Source organism: Asparagus officinalis, chromosome 4, assembly GCF_001876935.1.
Source record: "Asparagus officinalis chromosome 4, Aspof.V1, whole genome shotgun sequence".
In the NCBI taxonomy this organism is placed as follows: Eukaryota; Viridiplantae; Streptophyta; class Magnoliopsida; order Asparagales; family Asparagaceae; genus Asparagus; species Asparagus officinalis.
The window spans coordinates 10417008-10429145 of record NC_033797.1 but is presented as its reverse complement, the minus strand read 5'-3'; the positions used below and the strand labels follow the sequence as shown (position 1 = coordinate 10429145).

General features: G+C 38.4%; 1 pseudogene; it reads left to right on the top strand.

Annotated features, from left to right (window-relative positions):
- On the top strand, window positions 384–11714 carry LOC109836592 (annotated as a pseudogene).

Sequence of the window (12138 nt, the reverse complement as noted above, 5' to 3'; positions counted from 1 at the left end):
TATTAGTTATCCAACCTAAGTAGCTGCTGCGAATTGCCGAGGAAAATAAATTAAAGAATAGGGCTTGTTTTCATATTAGACCCCCAATCTTTAATTATTCTATATTCGACCCTCAATTCATATTTCTAAATTAGGACACCAAATCTTCAGAATTGTTCAAAATGGGTGCTCTTAATAAAATTACGTCATAGATTTGTAGCTGTAAATTAAAACTATGGGAGTGTCGTTTGAAACAACTTACTTGATTTGGAGGTTAAATTTTGAAATATGAAGATATGGGTGCCTGATATAGAAATAAAAAGTCTAATATGATAAAAACTTAAAATAGCAGTGCGAAGCAGGGGTAGTTTCGTAATTCAGTACTCTTGTTTCCCACGCAACGCCGCTCCTATATAGTGTATCCTCCTGAGGCGTTCACTAAATTTCCATAAAAGTTCCTCAAAATATTCAATTTTACTCTAATAGCCTCTTTGTCCATGACCGGGAAATCCATGCTTGCCGTTTGCTACGACGGCTACGGAGGCGGTGCTGCCGCCCTCAAGGTACCCATACAGATTTCAGGGAAAACGCCGATGACCCAATCTCTTAATTATTTGATTTCTCTTAGATTTTGTTTTTAATTAGTTTATTTTTAAATTATCATAGTCAGTTATAGCACAAATCCAATTAATTATCATGAATACACTTTAATACCTTGAACTTTAGTTCTTCTTTGATGTTAGCTAAGACCAACTTGTAATTCTTAGGATCTGATTCAAAGTATTAGTTGTAAAAAGGGGTCGCTAGATTTAATGGGTAGTTATTGTTTTTTTTTTCTTTCCTTGTTCCAAGAGAAGAGAAAATCTGTTAGCGATCATTTGCACTAAATTTGACTTGAGTATGTAGTTTGGCTGGACCAAGAGAAGAGAAAATCTGTTAGCGATCATTTGCACTAAATTTGACTTGAGTATGTAGTTTGGCTGGAGATTATTTCTTTTGTAGCTGAGGTGATAGAATGACGTGGAGTTCATGGTCAATGTGCGGTTGTAGTTATGCACGATTGAGACCCTAAACAAGGCATATTTATTAGTGATGACGACTGTGGTTAAATCTGGAATAATACAGATATATAATAGCAAAAACTGAACAGAAAACCGAAGTGCGGTAATTTAAAATTTTCAACTCAGCTGTTGTGCGTTTGTAAAACGCTGTGCTTAAAGCATTATTTGGCCTACTCCGGTGCAAAGATCCCAAGGCCAAATTGCTTCCAGGAACAGCAGTCCAGTACTCTGATGTGCACCGACCCAGTACTGTCAAGATCTTCTCGATCTATCAGGCAAAGATCTCCTCGATCTATAAGACCTTCTCGATCTAGGCACTGTTCCTACGAGCACTAGCTATTCTACAATATATATCTGTATATATTGATTGTTGTTTTTTAGAATAAATTTTCCTTAAGGATTTGGAGTCTATTTATAGCGTTTGAAAAAATACTATGCACTAATAAAATAATAATATTTTACTATACATATGAGGCCCATGTCTTAAATTTTATTCGGTGGGCCCACAACTTTTGAAAAAATAAAGAAAACATGGGCTGCAGCAGCAGCCTATGTGATGTTTGAAAAAAAATATTCAACAATCCCCTACAATTTTTTTAAACTAGTGTCGTGTAACGGTGCCGTCGTTTCAATCGATGTACATAAGGTAGATATCGCAATGACTTGAATCTCCCTTAGACCAACTGAATAAAGATAGGTGCATGGTATCGCAGAGACTTGAACCAGCACATGTCTAAAAATCCAGCGATCACACAAGATCAAACTTATCTGTGGTAGTTTTCACTTTAAATCACACTTGCCTTTGCATTTGCCTTGCCTTTGTCTTTGCACATTTATGACCTTGTACATGTCCTGGTTTCTGCTAGGGCTCTAGGTATCTTTCTACAAAACACCATAGGAGACGGCCAAATCTTCACCCATGCATAGGTGAGTTCTTTAGGCATGTTTCCTATCAAACATCCCGTATCCGAAATGCTTTAAACTCATTAAGGCTTAAAAGCCATCCTCTCTCATTATAGGATTATAGGTGAGTCCTTTAGGTGTGTTTCCTATCTAACACCCCGCATCCGAAATGCTTTGGACCCATTAAGGCTTAACAGCCACCCCCTTTACATGATAAAATTCTAGGTGAAAAGATCAAAGTTTTACTCGGGTAGTTCAGTCAGGTAAGGATAGTATTAGAGGTTGATCAAAGATCAATTAAGTAACTCGTTCCTTGCGGAGCGCGTTACGCAACCTCCAAATCTTGCCTTAGACACCGACTAATCCAAAAAAACTTGAACCGTCCCTTTGTAAATGTTACTTGACTTTTGAATCATTTATCTTGTCATTAGTAGCATAAGCTTTAAACTAATAACTTGATGTAATTGGTAAATATTTGTAAGACTACTAACTTTGCAAATCTTACTTGACTTTTGAACTAATTATTTTATTATTAGTAGCATAATCTTTAAACTAATAATTTAATAAACATGGTAAGTATTTGTAAGACTTACAAAACTTTGAGACCTATTCCAGCAGACGTCCTTTCGTTTAATAAACATGGTAAGTATTTGTAAGACTTACAAAACTTTGAGACCTATTCCAGCAGACGTCCTTTCGACTATGTCCTTTTTCAGACCCTTAGTCAACTTACAAAACTTTGAGACCTATTCCAGCAGACGTCCTTTCGACTATGTCCTTTTTCAGACCCTTAGTCAACGAATCAGTCACATTCTCTAAAGATCGGACGTCAATCACAGAGATGACTCCTTGACAAATGAGCTCTCTCAGATAGACATGCTTCAAACGAATAATCCGTTTCTTTCCATTGAACATCGAGTTTGCTGCCACAACACTCGCCACCCGATTATCATAATAGATAGTAATTGCACCTTGTAATTCCGTCAATGAAGGTCTTAGAGAATACAACTGAGCCACTCAGTTTCATCTCCTGCAACACAAAGTGCGAAGAATTCAGATTCCATCGATGACTGTGCAATCATGGTCTGCTTCTTAGACTTTCACGAGATGGCAGCTCCACCCATGGTGAAGATAAATCCTCCAGTAGATCTGCACTCATCTGGTTCTGAGCACCAGCTCGCATCTGAATAGCCTTCGATTGCACCTGGATATCCAGCGTAGAATAGGCCCAGACCTGTAGTTCCTTTCAAGTATCTCATCAATCTCTGTACAGCATCCCAATAAAGCTTTCCAGGATTACTTATAAATCTACTAAGCATTCCTACAACGAATGCAATGTCTGGCCTTGTGCAGCTCATCGCGTACATGAGACTCCCAATGATCTTTGAGTACCTCAGCTACTCTACTGGTCTTCCAGTGTTTGGTCGAAACTTCTTGTTGTAATCATACGGCACTGATTGTTCTGGCAGGTCGTAGTAGCCATGCTTCCTTAGCATGCTCTCGACATAATGAGATTAGGATAATCCAATACCCTCTTCAGAGTATATGATTTTAATTCCGAGAATCACGTCCGTAGTTCTAAGGTCATTCATGCTCAACTGTGCTGAAAGAAATTTCTTGATAGATATTACTATCTCCAAATCACTCCCGATGTTAAGCATATCATCCATATAGAGGCAGATGATCACCACCTTTCTTTCAGCGACCTTGATGTATAAGCACTTGTTAGATTCACTGACTTGATACCCATTGTTGCGAACAATGCCATCAAACTTCTCATGCCAGAGTTTTGGTGCATGCTTAAGTCCATATAATGACTTAACAAGTTTACAAACCTTATCAGCTGGAGCATCAAGTCCTTCTGGTTTCTCCATGTAGATCTCTTCTGTGAGATCTCCATTGAGAAAGGCAGTCTTCACATCAATCTGATGTATGACGAACCTTTTAATCGCCGTCTATACGATAAGCACTCTGATGGTAGTGATCCTGCAAACTGGTACATAGATATCAAAGAAATCTATACATTCTTTCTGAGAGAATCTTTTTGCCACCAGTCTTGCTTTGTACTTTTCAATAGTACCATCAGGACGAAGCTTCTTCTTGAAGATCCACTTGCTATTGATAGGCCTTGCACCTTCAGGCACATCCACCAGCTTCCAAGTGTGATTTTGGATCAATGAATCTATCTCATCATCTATAGCTTCTTTTCACAGAAGAACGTCTGTTGACTGTATTGTTTTTTAAAAAAGTTTGTGGATCTCCTTCCACATTATAGGTGATGAAGTCATCTCTAAAATCTTTCTGTCTTCTGACGCGCTTGGAAGATGGTTCGATAACTCCTTCATCATTGACTGGCTCCTCTTGTGCATTTGATGTATTAGCATTATCTGCTACATCTTTGAACAATAAGCCTTTATGTTTGATAAACATATCCTCAAAGAATTCTGCATCCCAAGCTTTAATGATGGAGTTGGTTCCAAGGTCTAGGAACCTGCACGCATTGCTATCTCCAGTAAAGCCAAGAAACACACATCTGTTTGTCTTTGGTCCGAGCTTAGGCCTTCTGATATCTGGAATTCGAACATATGCAAGACACCCCCACACTTTGAGACTATCCAAAGAATCTGGATATCCTAATCATAACTGATGATGAGTACTATCAGTTTTGAAATAGGGTACTCTGTTCAGAATTCAGTTTGTCATTAGCAAAACCTCTCCCCAATAGTAAGTAGGTAGACCAGATGTGATTAGCATCGAATTCACCATCTCGGTCAATGTGTGATTCTTTATTTCTGTAATCCCATTAGATGGCGGAGAATACAGAATAATAGTTTCTGCAATGATTCCATGCTCCTTGAAGTATGCTTCCGATTCCTTAGATCGGTATTCTCCTCCTCTGTCGCTCCTGAATCTTTTCACATGCAGTCCAAGCTGCTTCTCCACTCGAGTCCGAAACTCGACAAATTTGTTGAAGGCTTCATCTTTAGATTTCAGCAGGTAAACGTGGCAGAAGCGAGAATGATCGTCGATGAATGTGATGAAGTACTTCTTGTTGCCACGAGTGATGAAGCTCTTGAAGTCACAAGTATCTGAATGAATCAGATCCAACAGGTTGATGCTCCTCGTGACATTTAAAAATGACTTCCTCGTCAGCTTTGCTTGCGCGCAAATTTCACACTTCTCAGGTTTGTTACCCCCACATTTTGGAAGCAATCCTAACTTCTCCATGCTGGACAGTTTTCTATAATTTACATGTCCCAACCTATTGTGCCATAACACAGAGGAGTAAGTAGAAGAGTATATTTTATTGACAACGGGGTTGGGTGCACTCATACTGATTTTATACATGCCATCAATATGATGTGCATTGCCAAAATATATTTTCTTGAAGGGTAATACAGCATTTCCTCCTTGAAAATCCAGCCTCATGCCTGCATCACACAACATGCTTTCAGAGATTAGGTTTTTGGCAATTAAGGGAACGTGTTTCATATCCTTCAATGTGAGAGTCTTTCCTGAAGAAAGAGTCAGCACCACAGTCCCAGTTCTAAGAACAGGAATCACAAAACGATCAGTCATTGATACGTTCTCTTTGGTAGCAACATAAGAAGAGAACATATCTCTATTGGAGCATACATGACAAGTAGCACCCGTATCTAACCATCAACTAGAGATGTTGCTTGGAGTTGTTACCTGGAAGAGCATGGCCATACAATCATCAACTTGATTGACATTGTGTGTTGTTTCCTTCTTTGGTGCTTTGCAGTCTTTGGTAAAATATCATTGCTTTTCACAGTTGAAGCATTTGTCGCTCTTCTTGAACTCCTTCTTCTAGATGTTCAGGTTCTTCGGATTCTGATTCTTCTTTCTGTTAAAAGACTTATTCTTCTTGAAAGATGGATTATTACCCTTTTCAGATTTAGCAGCCACCATGTTAGCAGACGCTTTCTGTTTAGCAAGGAGCTCAGTCTTCGTACGAGTCCGAGTCTCGTCCTCAATCTGAATGAACCTCTTCAAACCAGACAGAGTCACCTGCCTTTTCCTTCTCCGAATATCAGTGGAGAATGACATCCAAGATGGAGGAAGCTTGTTGACAATTGTACCAGAAATGAAGATTTGACAAAGACTGATCTTTTCATCCTTTAGCTTCATAACAAGCTTTTCAAGCTCTTTGACTTGAGGCAAAATCTCAGTATCATCTTCAAACTTGAAGTCTAAAAATTTGTCAATGAGGTAAGATTTAGACAGCTTCTCCTCATCCTTGTACTGGTCCTTCCTTTGCAGAGGGCTTGTTGGTGTAAGCATCTGCTAGATGATCGGCCAGACAGTTAAGAAGATAACTCCTGCAGAAGTGATTATCTCTAGCCCAAGAGGCTTCAGCTTTAGAGTCTTGTTCAGAGTCGGGTTTTTTCTCAGAAACCACATAGTAGATTTTCAGGAGTTGCATCCCGAAGATTACTTTCCGACGCCATGCATTGAAGTTGAAACCGTCAAAGTTCTCTAACTTAAGACAGTCCACTCCAAGAGTCCTCGCAGGATCCATGAACCGTCAAAGTTCTCTAACTTAAGACAGTCCACTCCAAGAGTCCTCGCAGGATCCATGGTAGATCAAAATAATGCTTTATTAAGACAGTCCACTCCAAGAGTCCTCGCAGGATCCATGGTAGATCAAAATAATGCTTTAAGATTGTTGGTGCCTGTGGTTAAATCTGGAATAATACCGATATATAATAGCAAAAACTGAACAGAAAACTAAAGTGTAGTAATTTAAAATTTTTAACTCAGCTGCTGTGCGTTTGTAAAACGTTGTGCTTAAATCATTATTTGGTCTACTCCGGTGCAAGGATCCCAAGACCAAATTACTTCCAGGAACAGCAGTCCAGTACTCTGGTGTGCACCGACTCAGTACTGTCAAGATCTTCTCGATCTATCAGGTAAAGATCTTCTCAATCTATCAGGCAAAGATCTCCTCGATCTATAAGACCTTCTCGGTCTAGGCACTATTTCTACGAGCAATAGCTATTCTATAATATATATCTATATATATCTATATATATTGACGTTGTTTTTTGGAATGAATTTTCCTTAAGGATTTGGGGTCTATTTATAGCGTTTGGAAAAATACTATGTACTAATAAAATAATAATATTTTACTATGCATGTGAGGCCCACGTCTTAAATTTTCTTCGGTGGGCCCACAACTTTTGAAAAAATAAAGAATACATGGGCTGCTGCAGCAGCCCATGTGATGTTTGAAAAATATATTCAACAATTAGTTCCCTATATCGTTGTGTCATAATTCTTTTCCTCAAGTTGTCCATTTATTTTAACACAACTTGGATTTTGTTCAAAGATTATAAATTGATGTATAATAATTTAGGCAACTGCTATTGAAGTATCTGTAAGTTCGTAGCAGAGATTATAGAGTGTTCCTATATCGTCTCCACAACATTTTTTCTCCTCAAGTAGTCCTCTTTTTTTAACACAGCACATATCATATTGTTCGTATTTAGAAAGAAAGTTGTCCGGTGATAATTTGATGTATAAGAACACAGGAAATTGTTCTGGAGAATATTATCCTTATAAGTTTATGACAGGCGCCTGGAGTACTGCAGTTCCGCTTTCAGAACGTGGAGCATTTGAGTTGGTTTCATGCCTGGAATTTATGTTGATTTCTGGTATCATGGTTATTAGTATGAAATGACACCTCTAGTGATTATCAGAATTGAAGTTTTTATGAATTGCAGAACGTTGCAAACCAGTATCTTAGTCATGTAGGAGGAGCATAGCTTTTGGAATGCTTTGATATTTATTAAGTGATTGTCTATGATCCTTTAGCTCACGTCCTGTGAGGTCATAGAAATGCCAGTAGAAATGGTCTCTGGAGTTTCAAGCTGATCTTGGACCTGAGAGGGATTTCGGATAGGAACAACTAAGGAATTTCAAATCTGTGCTGGATTTAGGATTCGTGAAATTGAAAATAAGTCTATTGCCCTAATTCTTTACTGTTATGTGCTGCTTCTTTAGTTGTAGATTTAGGTACAATTATCTTGCCATTACAAAAGCAAAATTACATGTTTGTTTTCAGTTCAGTAAACTTTGAGGGGGCATTCTGACCCTCCGACAAAAATCCGTACTTTGGATTTTACATTTAGGAGAAACCAAATTGCAGCCATATCTTGGAAATGAAATTCAGGGAATTCCAGTTACACGAGGCATGCAAACAAACTGGAGTGAAGTTGTTCGCCGCTGGAAATTTTTATTGGAGCCATCGCTTAGGGTATGTTTGGTTAGGAGGAGTTGGAACAACAAATGTTGATGGTGTTCCAACGCATGGTGTTGCAACACTCTTATATTTGAGTGTCGTTCCAACACCTCTATTTTTGGCTTATTTGGTTGTTGCAACAATATCTAACCAAACAATACTTTCAAAATTTAGATGTTGTTAGAACAACATGGAGTTCCAACTACCTCTAACCAAACACACCCTTAAATTGAATGCGGAAAAATACGCAATCTGGTAGCTTCTGTTTTGGGAACCTCCTTTATGATATATAATCTAACTCCAATTCCTTCTGCATGACATAATTGATGAGAATTGATTGTGTATGGAGGACCTTATTAAGAAAATCATTTCTTAGCTTTTCTTATAGTTTGTTGTTTTGTGATTTCATACGTTTCTCTAGAAGTGCCTGCAGTAGCATTTTTTTAGTATTTTAAACCCCAATTTTCAATTATCCTTTCATCACCATGGATTCGATTATGCAGATATTTCTTACCTTAAGTTGCTGTGAGTCTAGACATATATTTCTGCTTATTTATTAATTATCATGTTTATTGGTGCATATCTTTGCTTTAAATTTGAAGTAGTTGTTGGTCGTGATAGTTTATACTCTTTTCTGCCCATGACACCATGCATATGGCTAGGCAAAGTAAATGCTTATAGGTTAAAGTTGCCCAATGCAGCATGTTCAGATTCCAGTTCCTTCTCCAAAGAAAGATGAGGTGCTGCTAAAATTGGAAGCAGCAAGTATAAATCCAGTTGATTGGAAAATTCAGAAAGGAATTATGCGCCCATTTATGCCTCCAAAATTTCCATTTGTTCCAGGTAATGTTTTGCCAGATATACATCACGTATGTTTCTTTTCTGATCTTCTTATTCCATCCTAGTATTTTTGTTAATCATATTTATATACCGGGAATGGTGTTGAAATAGTGGTGCACTTGTTTCAGTGGAGTAGCTCAGTTGAATAATTCAGCCTTCTGTGATCTATAAATATAATGATGCTAATGTCTGTAGTCTAGATTAAGTTTCTCACAGTTCTCTCTCTCCCTTATTTAATGCAATATTAAATAGCAGAAATTAGAATTTCTTGAAAACTTGTATCTTGCTTAGCATTAAAAACTGTAATTAGCTATGATTATTTGTCTTACTTGTTTTAGTAGTCCAAGTTCTTATGAAAATATTGAGTATTTTCTCAATTGAAGTGCAACTCGTATCTGTAACTTCCAATTATTTTGTAGAACCTTTCCTTTCTATTACCTTGTAAGAAGTAAAATGTTAATTTTGTCTGAAACTTTATGATGAGCATCATTATTACACTTACCTGAATGTACCTGTTTGGAGGACAGTGACTGATGTCGCAGGAGAGGTGGTTGAGGTCGGTCCTGGTGCGCCGACCTTCAAAGCGGGTGACAAAGTTGTCTCTATGCTTCACTTTATGGTGAGTAAAATGTTAATAAAAAATCATGCTTAATTTTATGGTAAGAGATAAATTGTTGATCACTTGATCATAATTTTTAATCTCTAATTCTTTTTATGTAAACTGTGGAGAACCCCCTTCTTCCGGTCGAGATACTGTGTCCTTTGGAACTCGCAGAATATTCATTCTTCATGTTCATCCATAAACTTTAGTTTCCTGAAACTAGCTTACCAATACCAACCTCAGCAAATTTTTTCCCTTTTCTCCTGTAAGTCTTTTGAATAATGTTTATTTTGACATTTATGGCTCTGTGTTAGCTGTACTGTTTAAACAGAATTTTTTGGGATGAACCCAGGTAAAGTAAATGCCGAAAGGCGCAAGGGCTTTCTAGCACATCTTTTTCCCTCCTTTTTCATTAATCTCTAATTTTCTCTGTGCAGTGTCTTTGAATAAGATAGAAACTTACCTTAGAATTCTGGTTGACCCTTGTCTGCCTCACACTCCGTGGAACCATAAAGTGTTCCATTGCTGTTGTTATCGTCTTCCTGCAGACCGTGTCCTTTCGTCCCCAACCGTTAATATGATAGTTATTTATATCAATGTTCCGAAGGAACCTAACTCTGGCATTATGATATCACATGTTACAGGAGGTTCTGGGTTTGAATCTCTCTTTTCCTTTGGGAATGAATTTCTCAAATTTAATATAAGAGGACCACTATTTTTCACCTTATTAGGCGGCGTGAAGTCTGATCTATGTCTGCAATCTGTATTTCAGAGTAAATTGGGAGATTCCTCTCTCAAAAATAAAGGAAAAAAATAAAATAAAATCCCTCACATCACATACAATGTAGTTTCTCACGTTGCATTTCTCAGAATGCATATGTGAGGAATTTGAATAAGTGCGTAGCAAAGGTTGAACTGTGCTTGAATGTAGGAACCATTTGATTAAATATGATTTACATCTACGCTTGGTTGCTTGGAATTGATTGATCAATATGATATGCATCTAAGTTATATTCACCATGTTGACAGTGTGTATTTTATACATTAGTTCCCTGAAACAAATACATGTATTTTATTTTCCTGACTAGAGTGGCGGTGGACTAGCAGAGTATGCTGTGGCACAATTGAAGCAGACAGCCAGTAGGCCGCCAGAAGGATGCATCTGCCCTGCCTATAGCTGCCTACACTGCTCTGAAGGCACTAAAATATGGGGGCGCCAATTTTGATGGCGAGAACAAGGCCACAAACGTTCTGGTTACTGCAGCCTCTGGTGGCGTGGGAACATATGCTGTTCAGCTCGCCAAACTAGCTGGGCTCCATGTGACAGCAACCTGTGGTGCTCGCAACATCGATCTAGTGAAGAGTTTGGGTGCTGACGAGGTGCTAGACTACAAAACTCCTGAAGGTGAAAGCCTGAAGAGCCCATCTGGGGTGAAGTACGACGCAGTCGTGCATTGTACTGTTGGAATTCCTTGGTCCACTTTTGAGCCCAATCTTAGTGCTAATGGGAAGGTTATAGACTTAACGCCGTCACCATGGACTATTGTGAGCTCTGTAGTGAAGAAGCTGACATTTTGGAAGAAGCAGGTGGTCCCAATAGTCCTTGCACTTCCTGGTAAAGATGACCTCAGGTTTCTCGTGGAGCTGGTGAAGGAAGGGAAGCTGAAGACGATAATAGATTCAAAGTATCCACTGAGTGCGGCAGAGGAGGCTTGGAGTCGGAGCATGGATGGTCACGCTACAGGAAAGATTATTGTCGAAATGTAAAGTAAGAGATTGCAATACTTTACTAATATGTGTTCGATACAAGAAAGATTATCGTCGAAGTGTAAAGAAAGAGATTTCAATACTTTACAGGAAAGATTATCGTCGAAATGTAAAGTAAGAGATTTCAATACTTCACTAATATGTGTTCAATATATGTACGATCTACTATGTATAGTATCTGTAGTTGTTTGTTGTCAGCGGGTGTTATGTTTTTTCGTTTGATTATATCTCTCGTTGAGAGGGCACGTCAGTTTTCAGGCAGAGCGTGGATGATTATGGCTTGGGATTGTGTTAGTAATTGGTTGGGTCCGGCTCATTGAGTGGATGGATACTAAGTGGGTTCAAATCAGAGGCTTTTATTCTCTATTCAACATTTATGCATTTATGTAGAGAGAGAGAAAGAAAAGCATACTAATGTCATTTCTTTCCTGCTCATTAATTCTATGATTTATGTGGTAGTCACAGGGTAATACGTGGGGGCTTCTAACCGCAGCGGTGTGGTCGCCTTCTGACCGTTGCTGAAAAATAAAGATTAGATGCATGAAGATCCTTCCAGAAGATCCGGGACGGGTAATCTCTTAACAAGAGATTTCAATATTTGATATGTTCATATACACTGTTATAAATAGCGGTAAATAGCTCCGTAATGGTAGCGCTAATAACGTTAGCAGCCCTTTTCGCTACGCTACGCTGTCGCCCAATAACGATGACATATTGCGGAA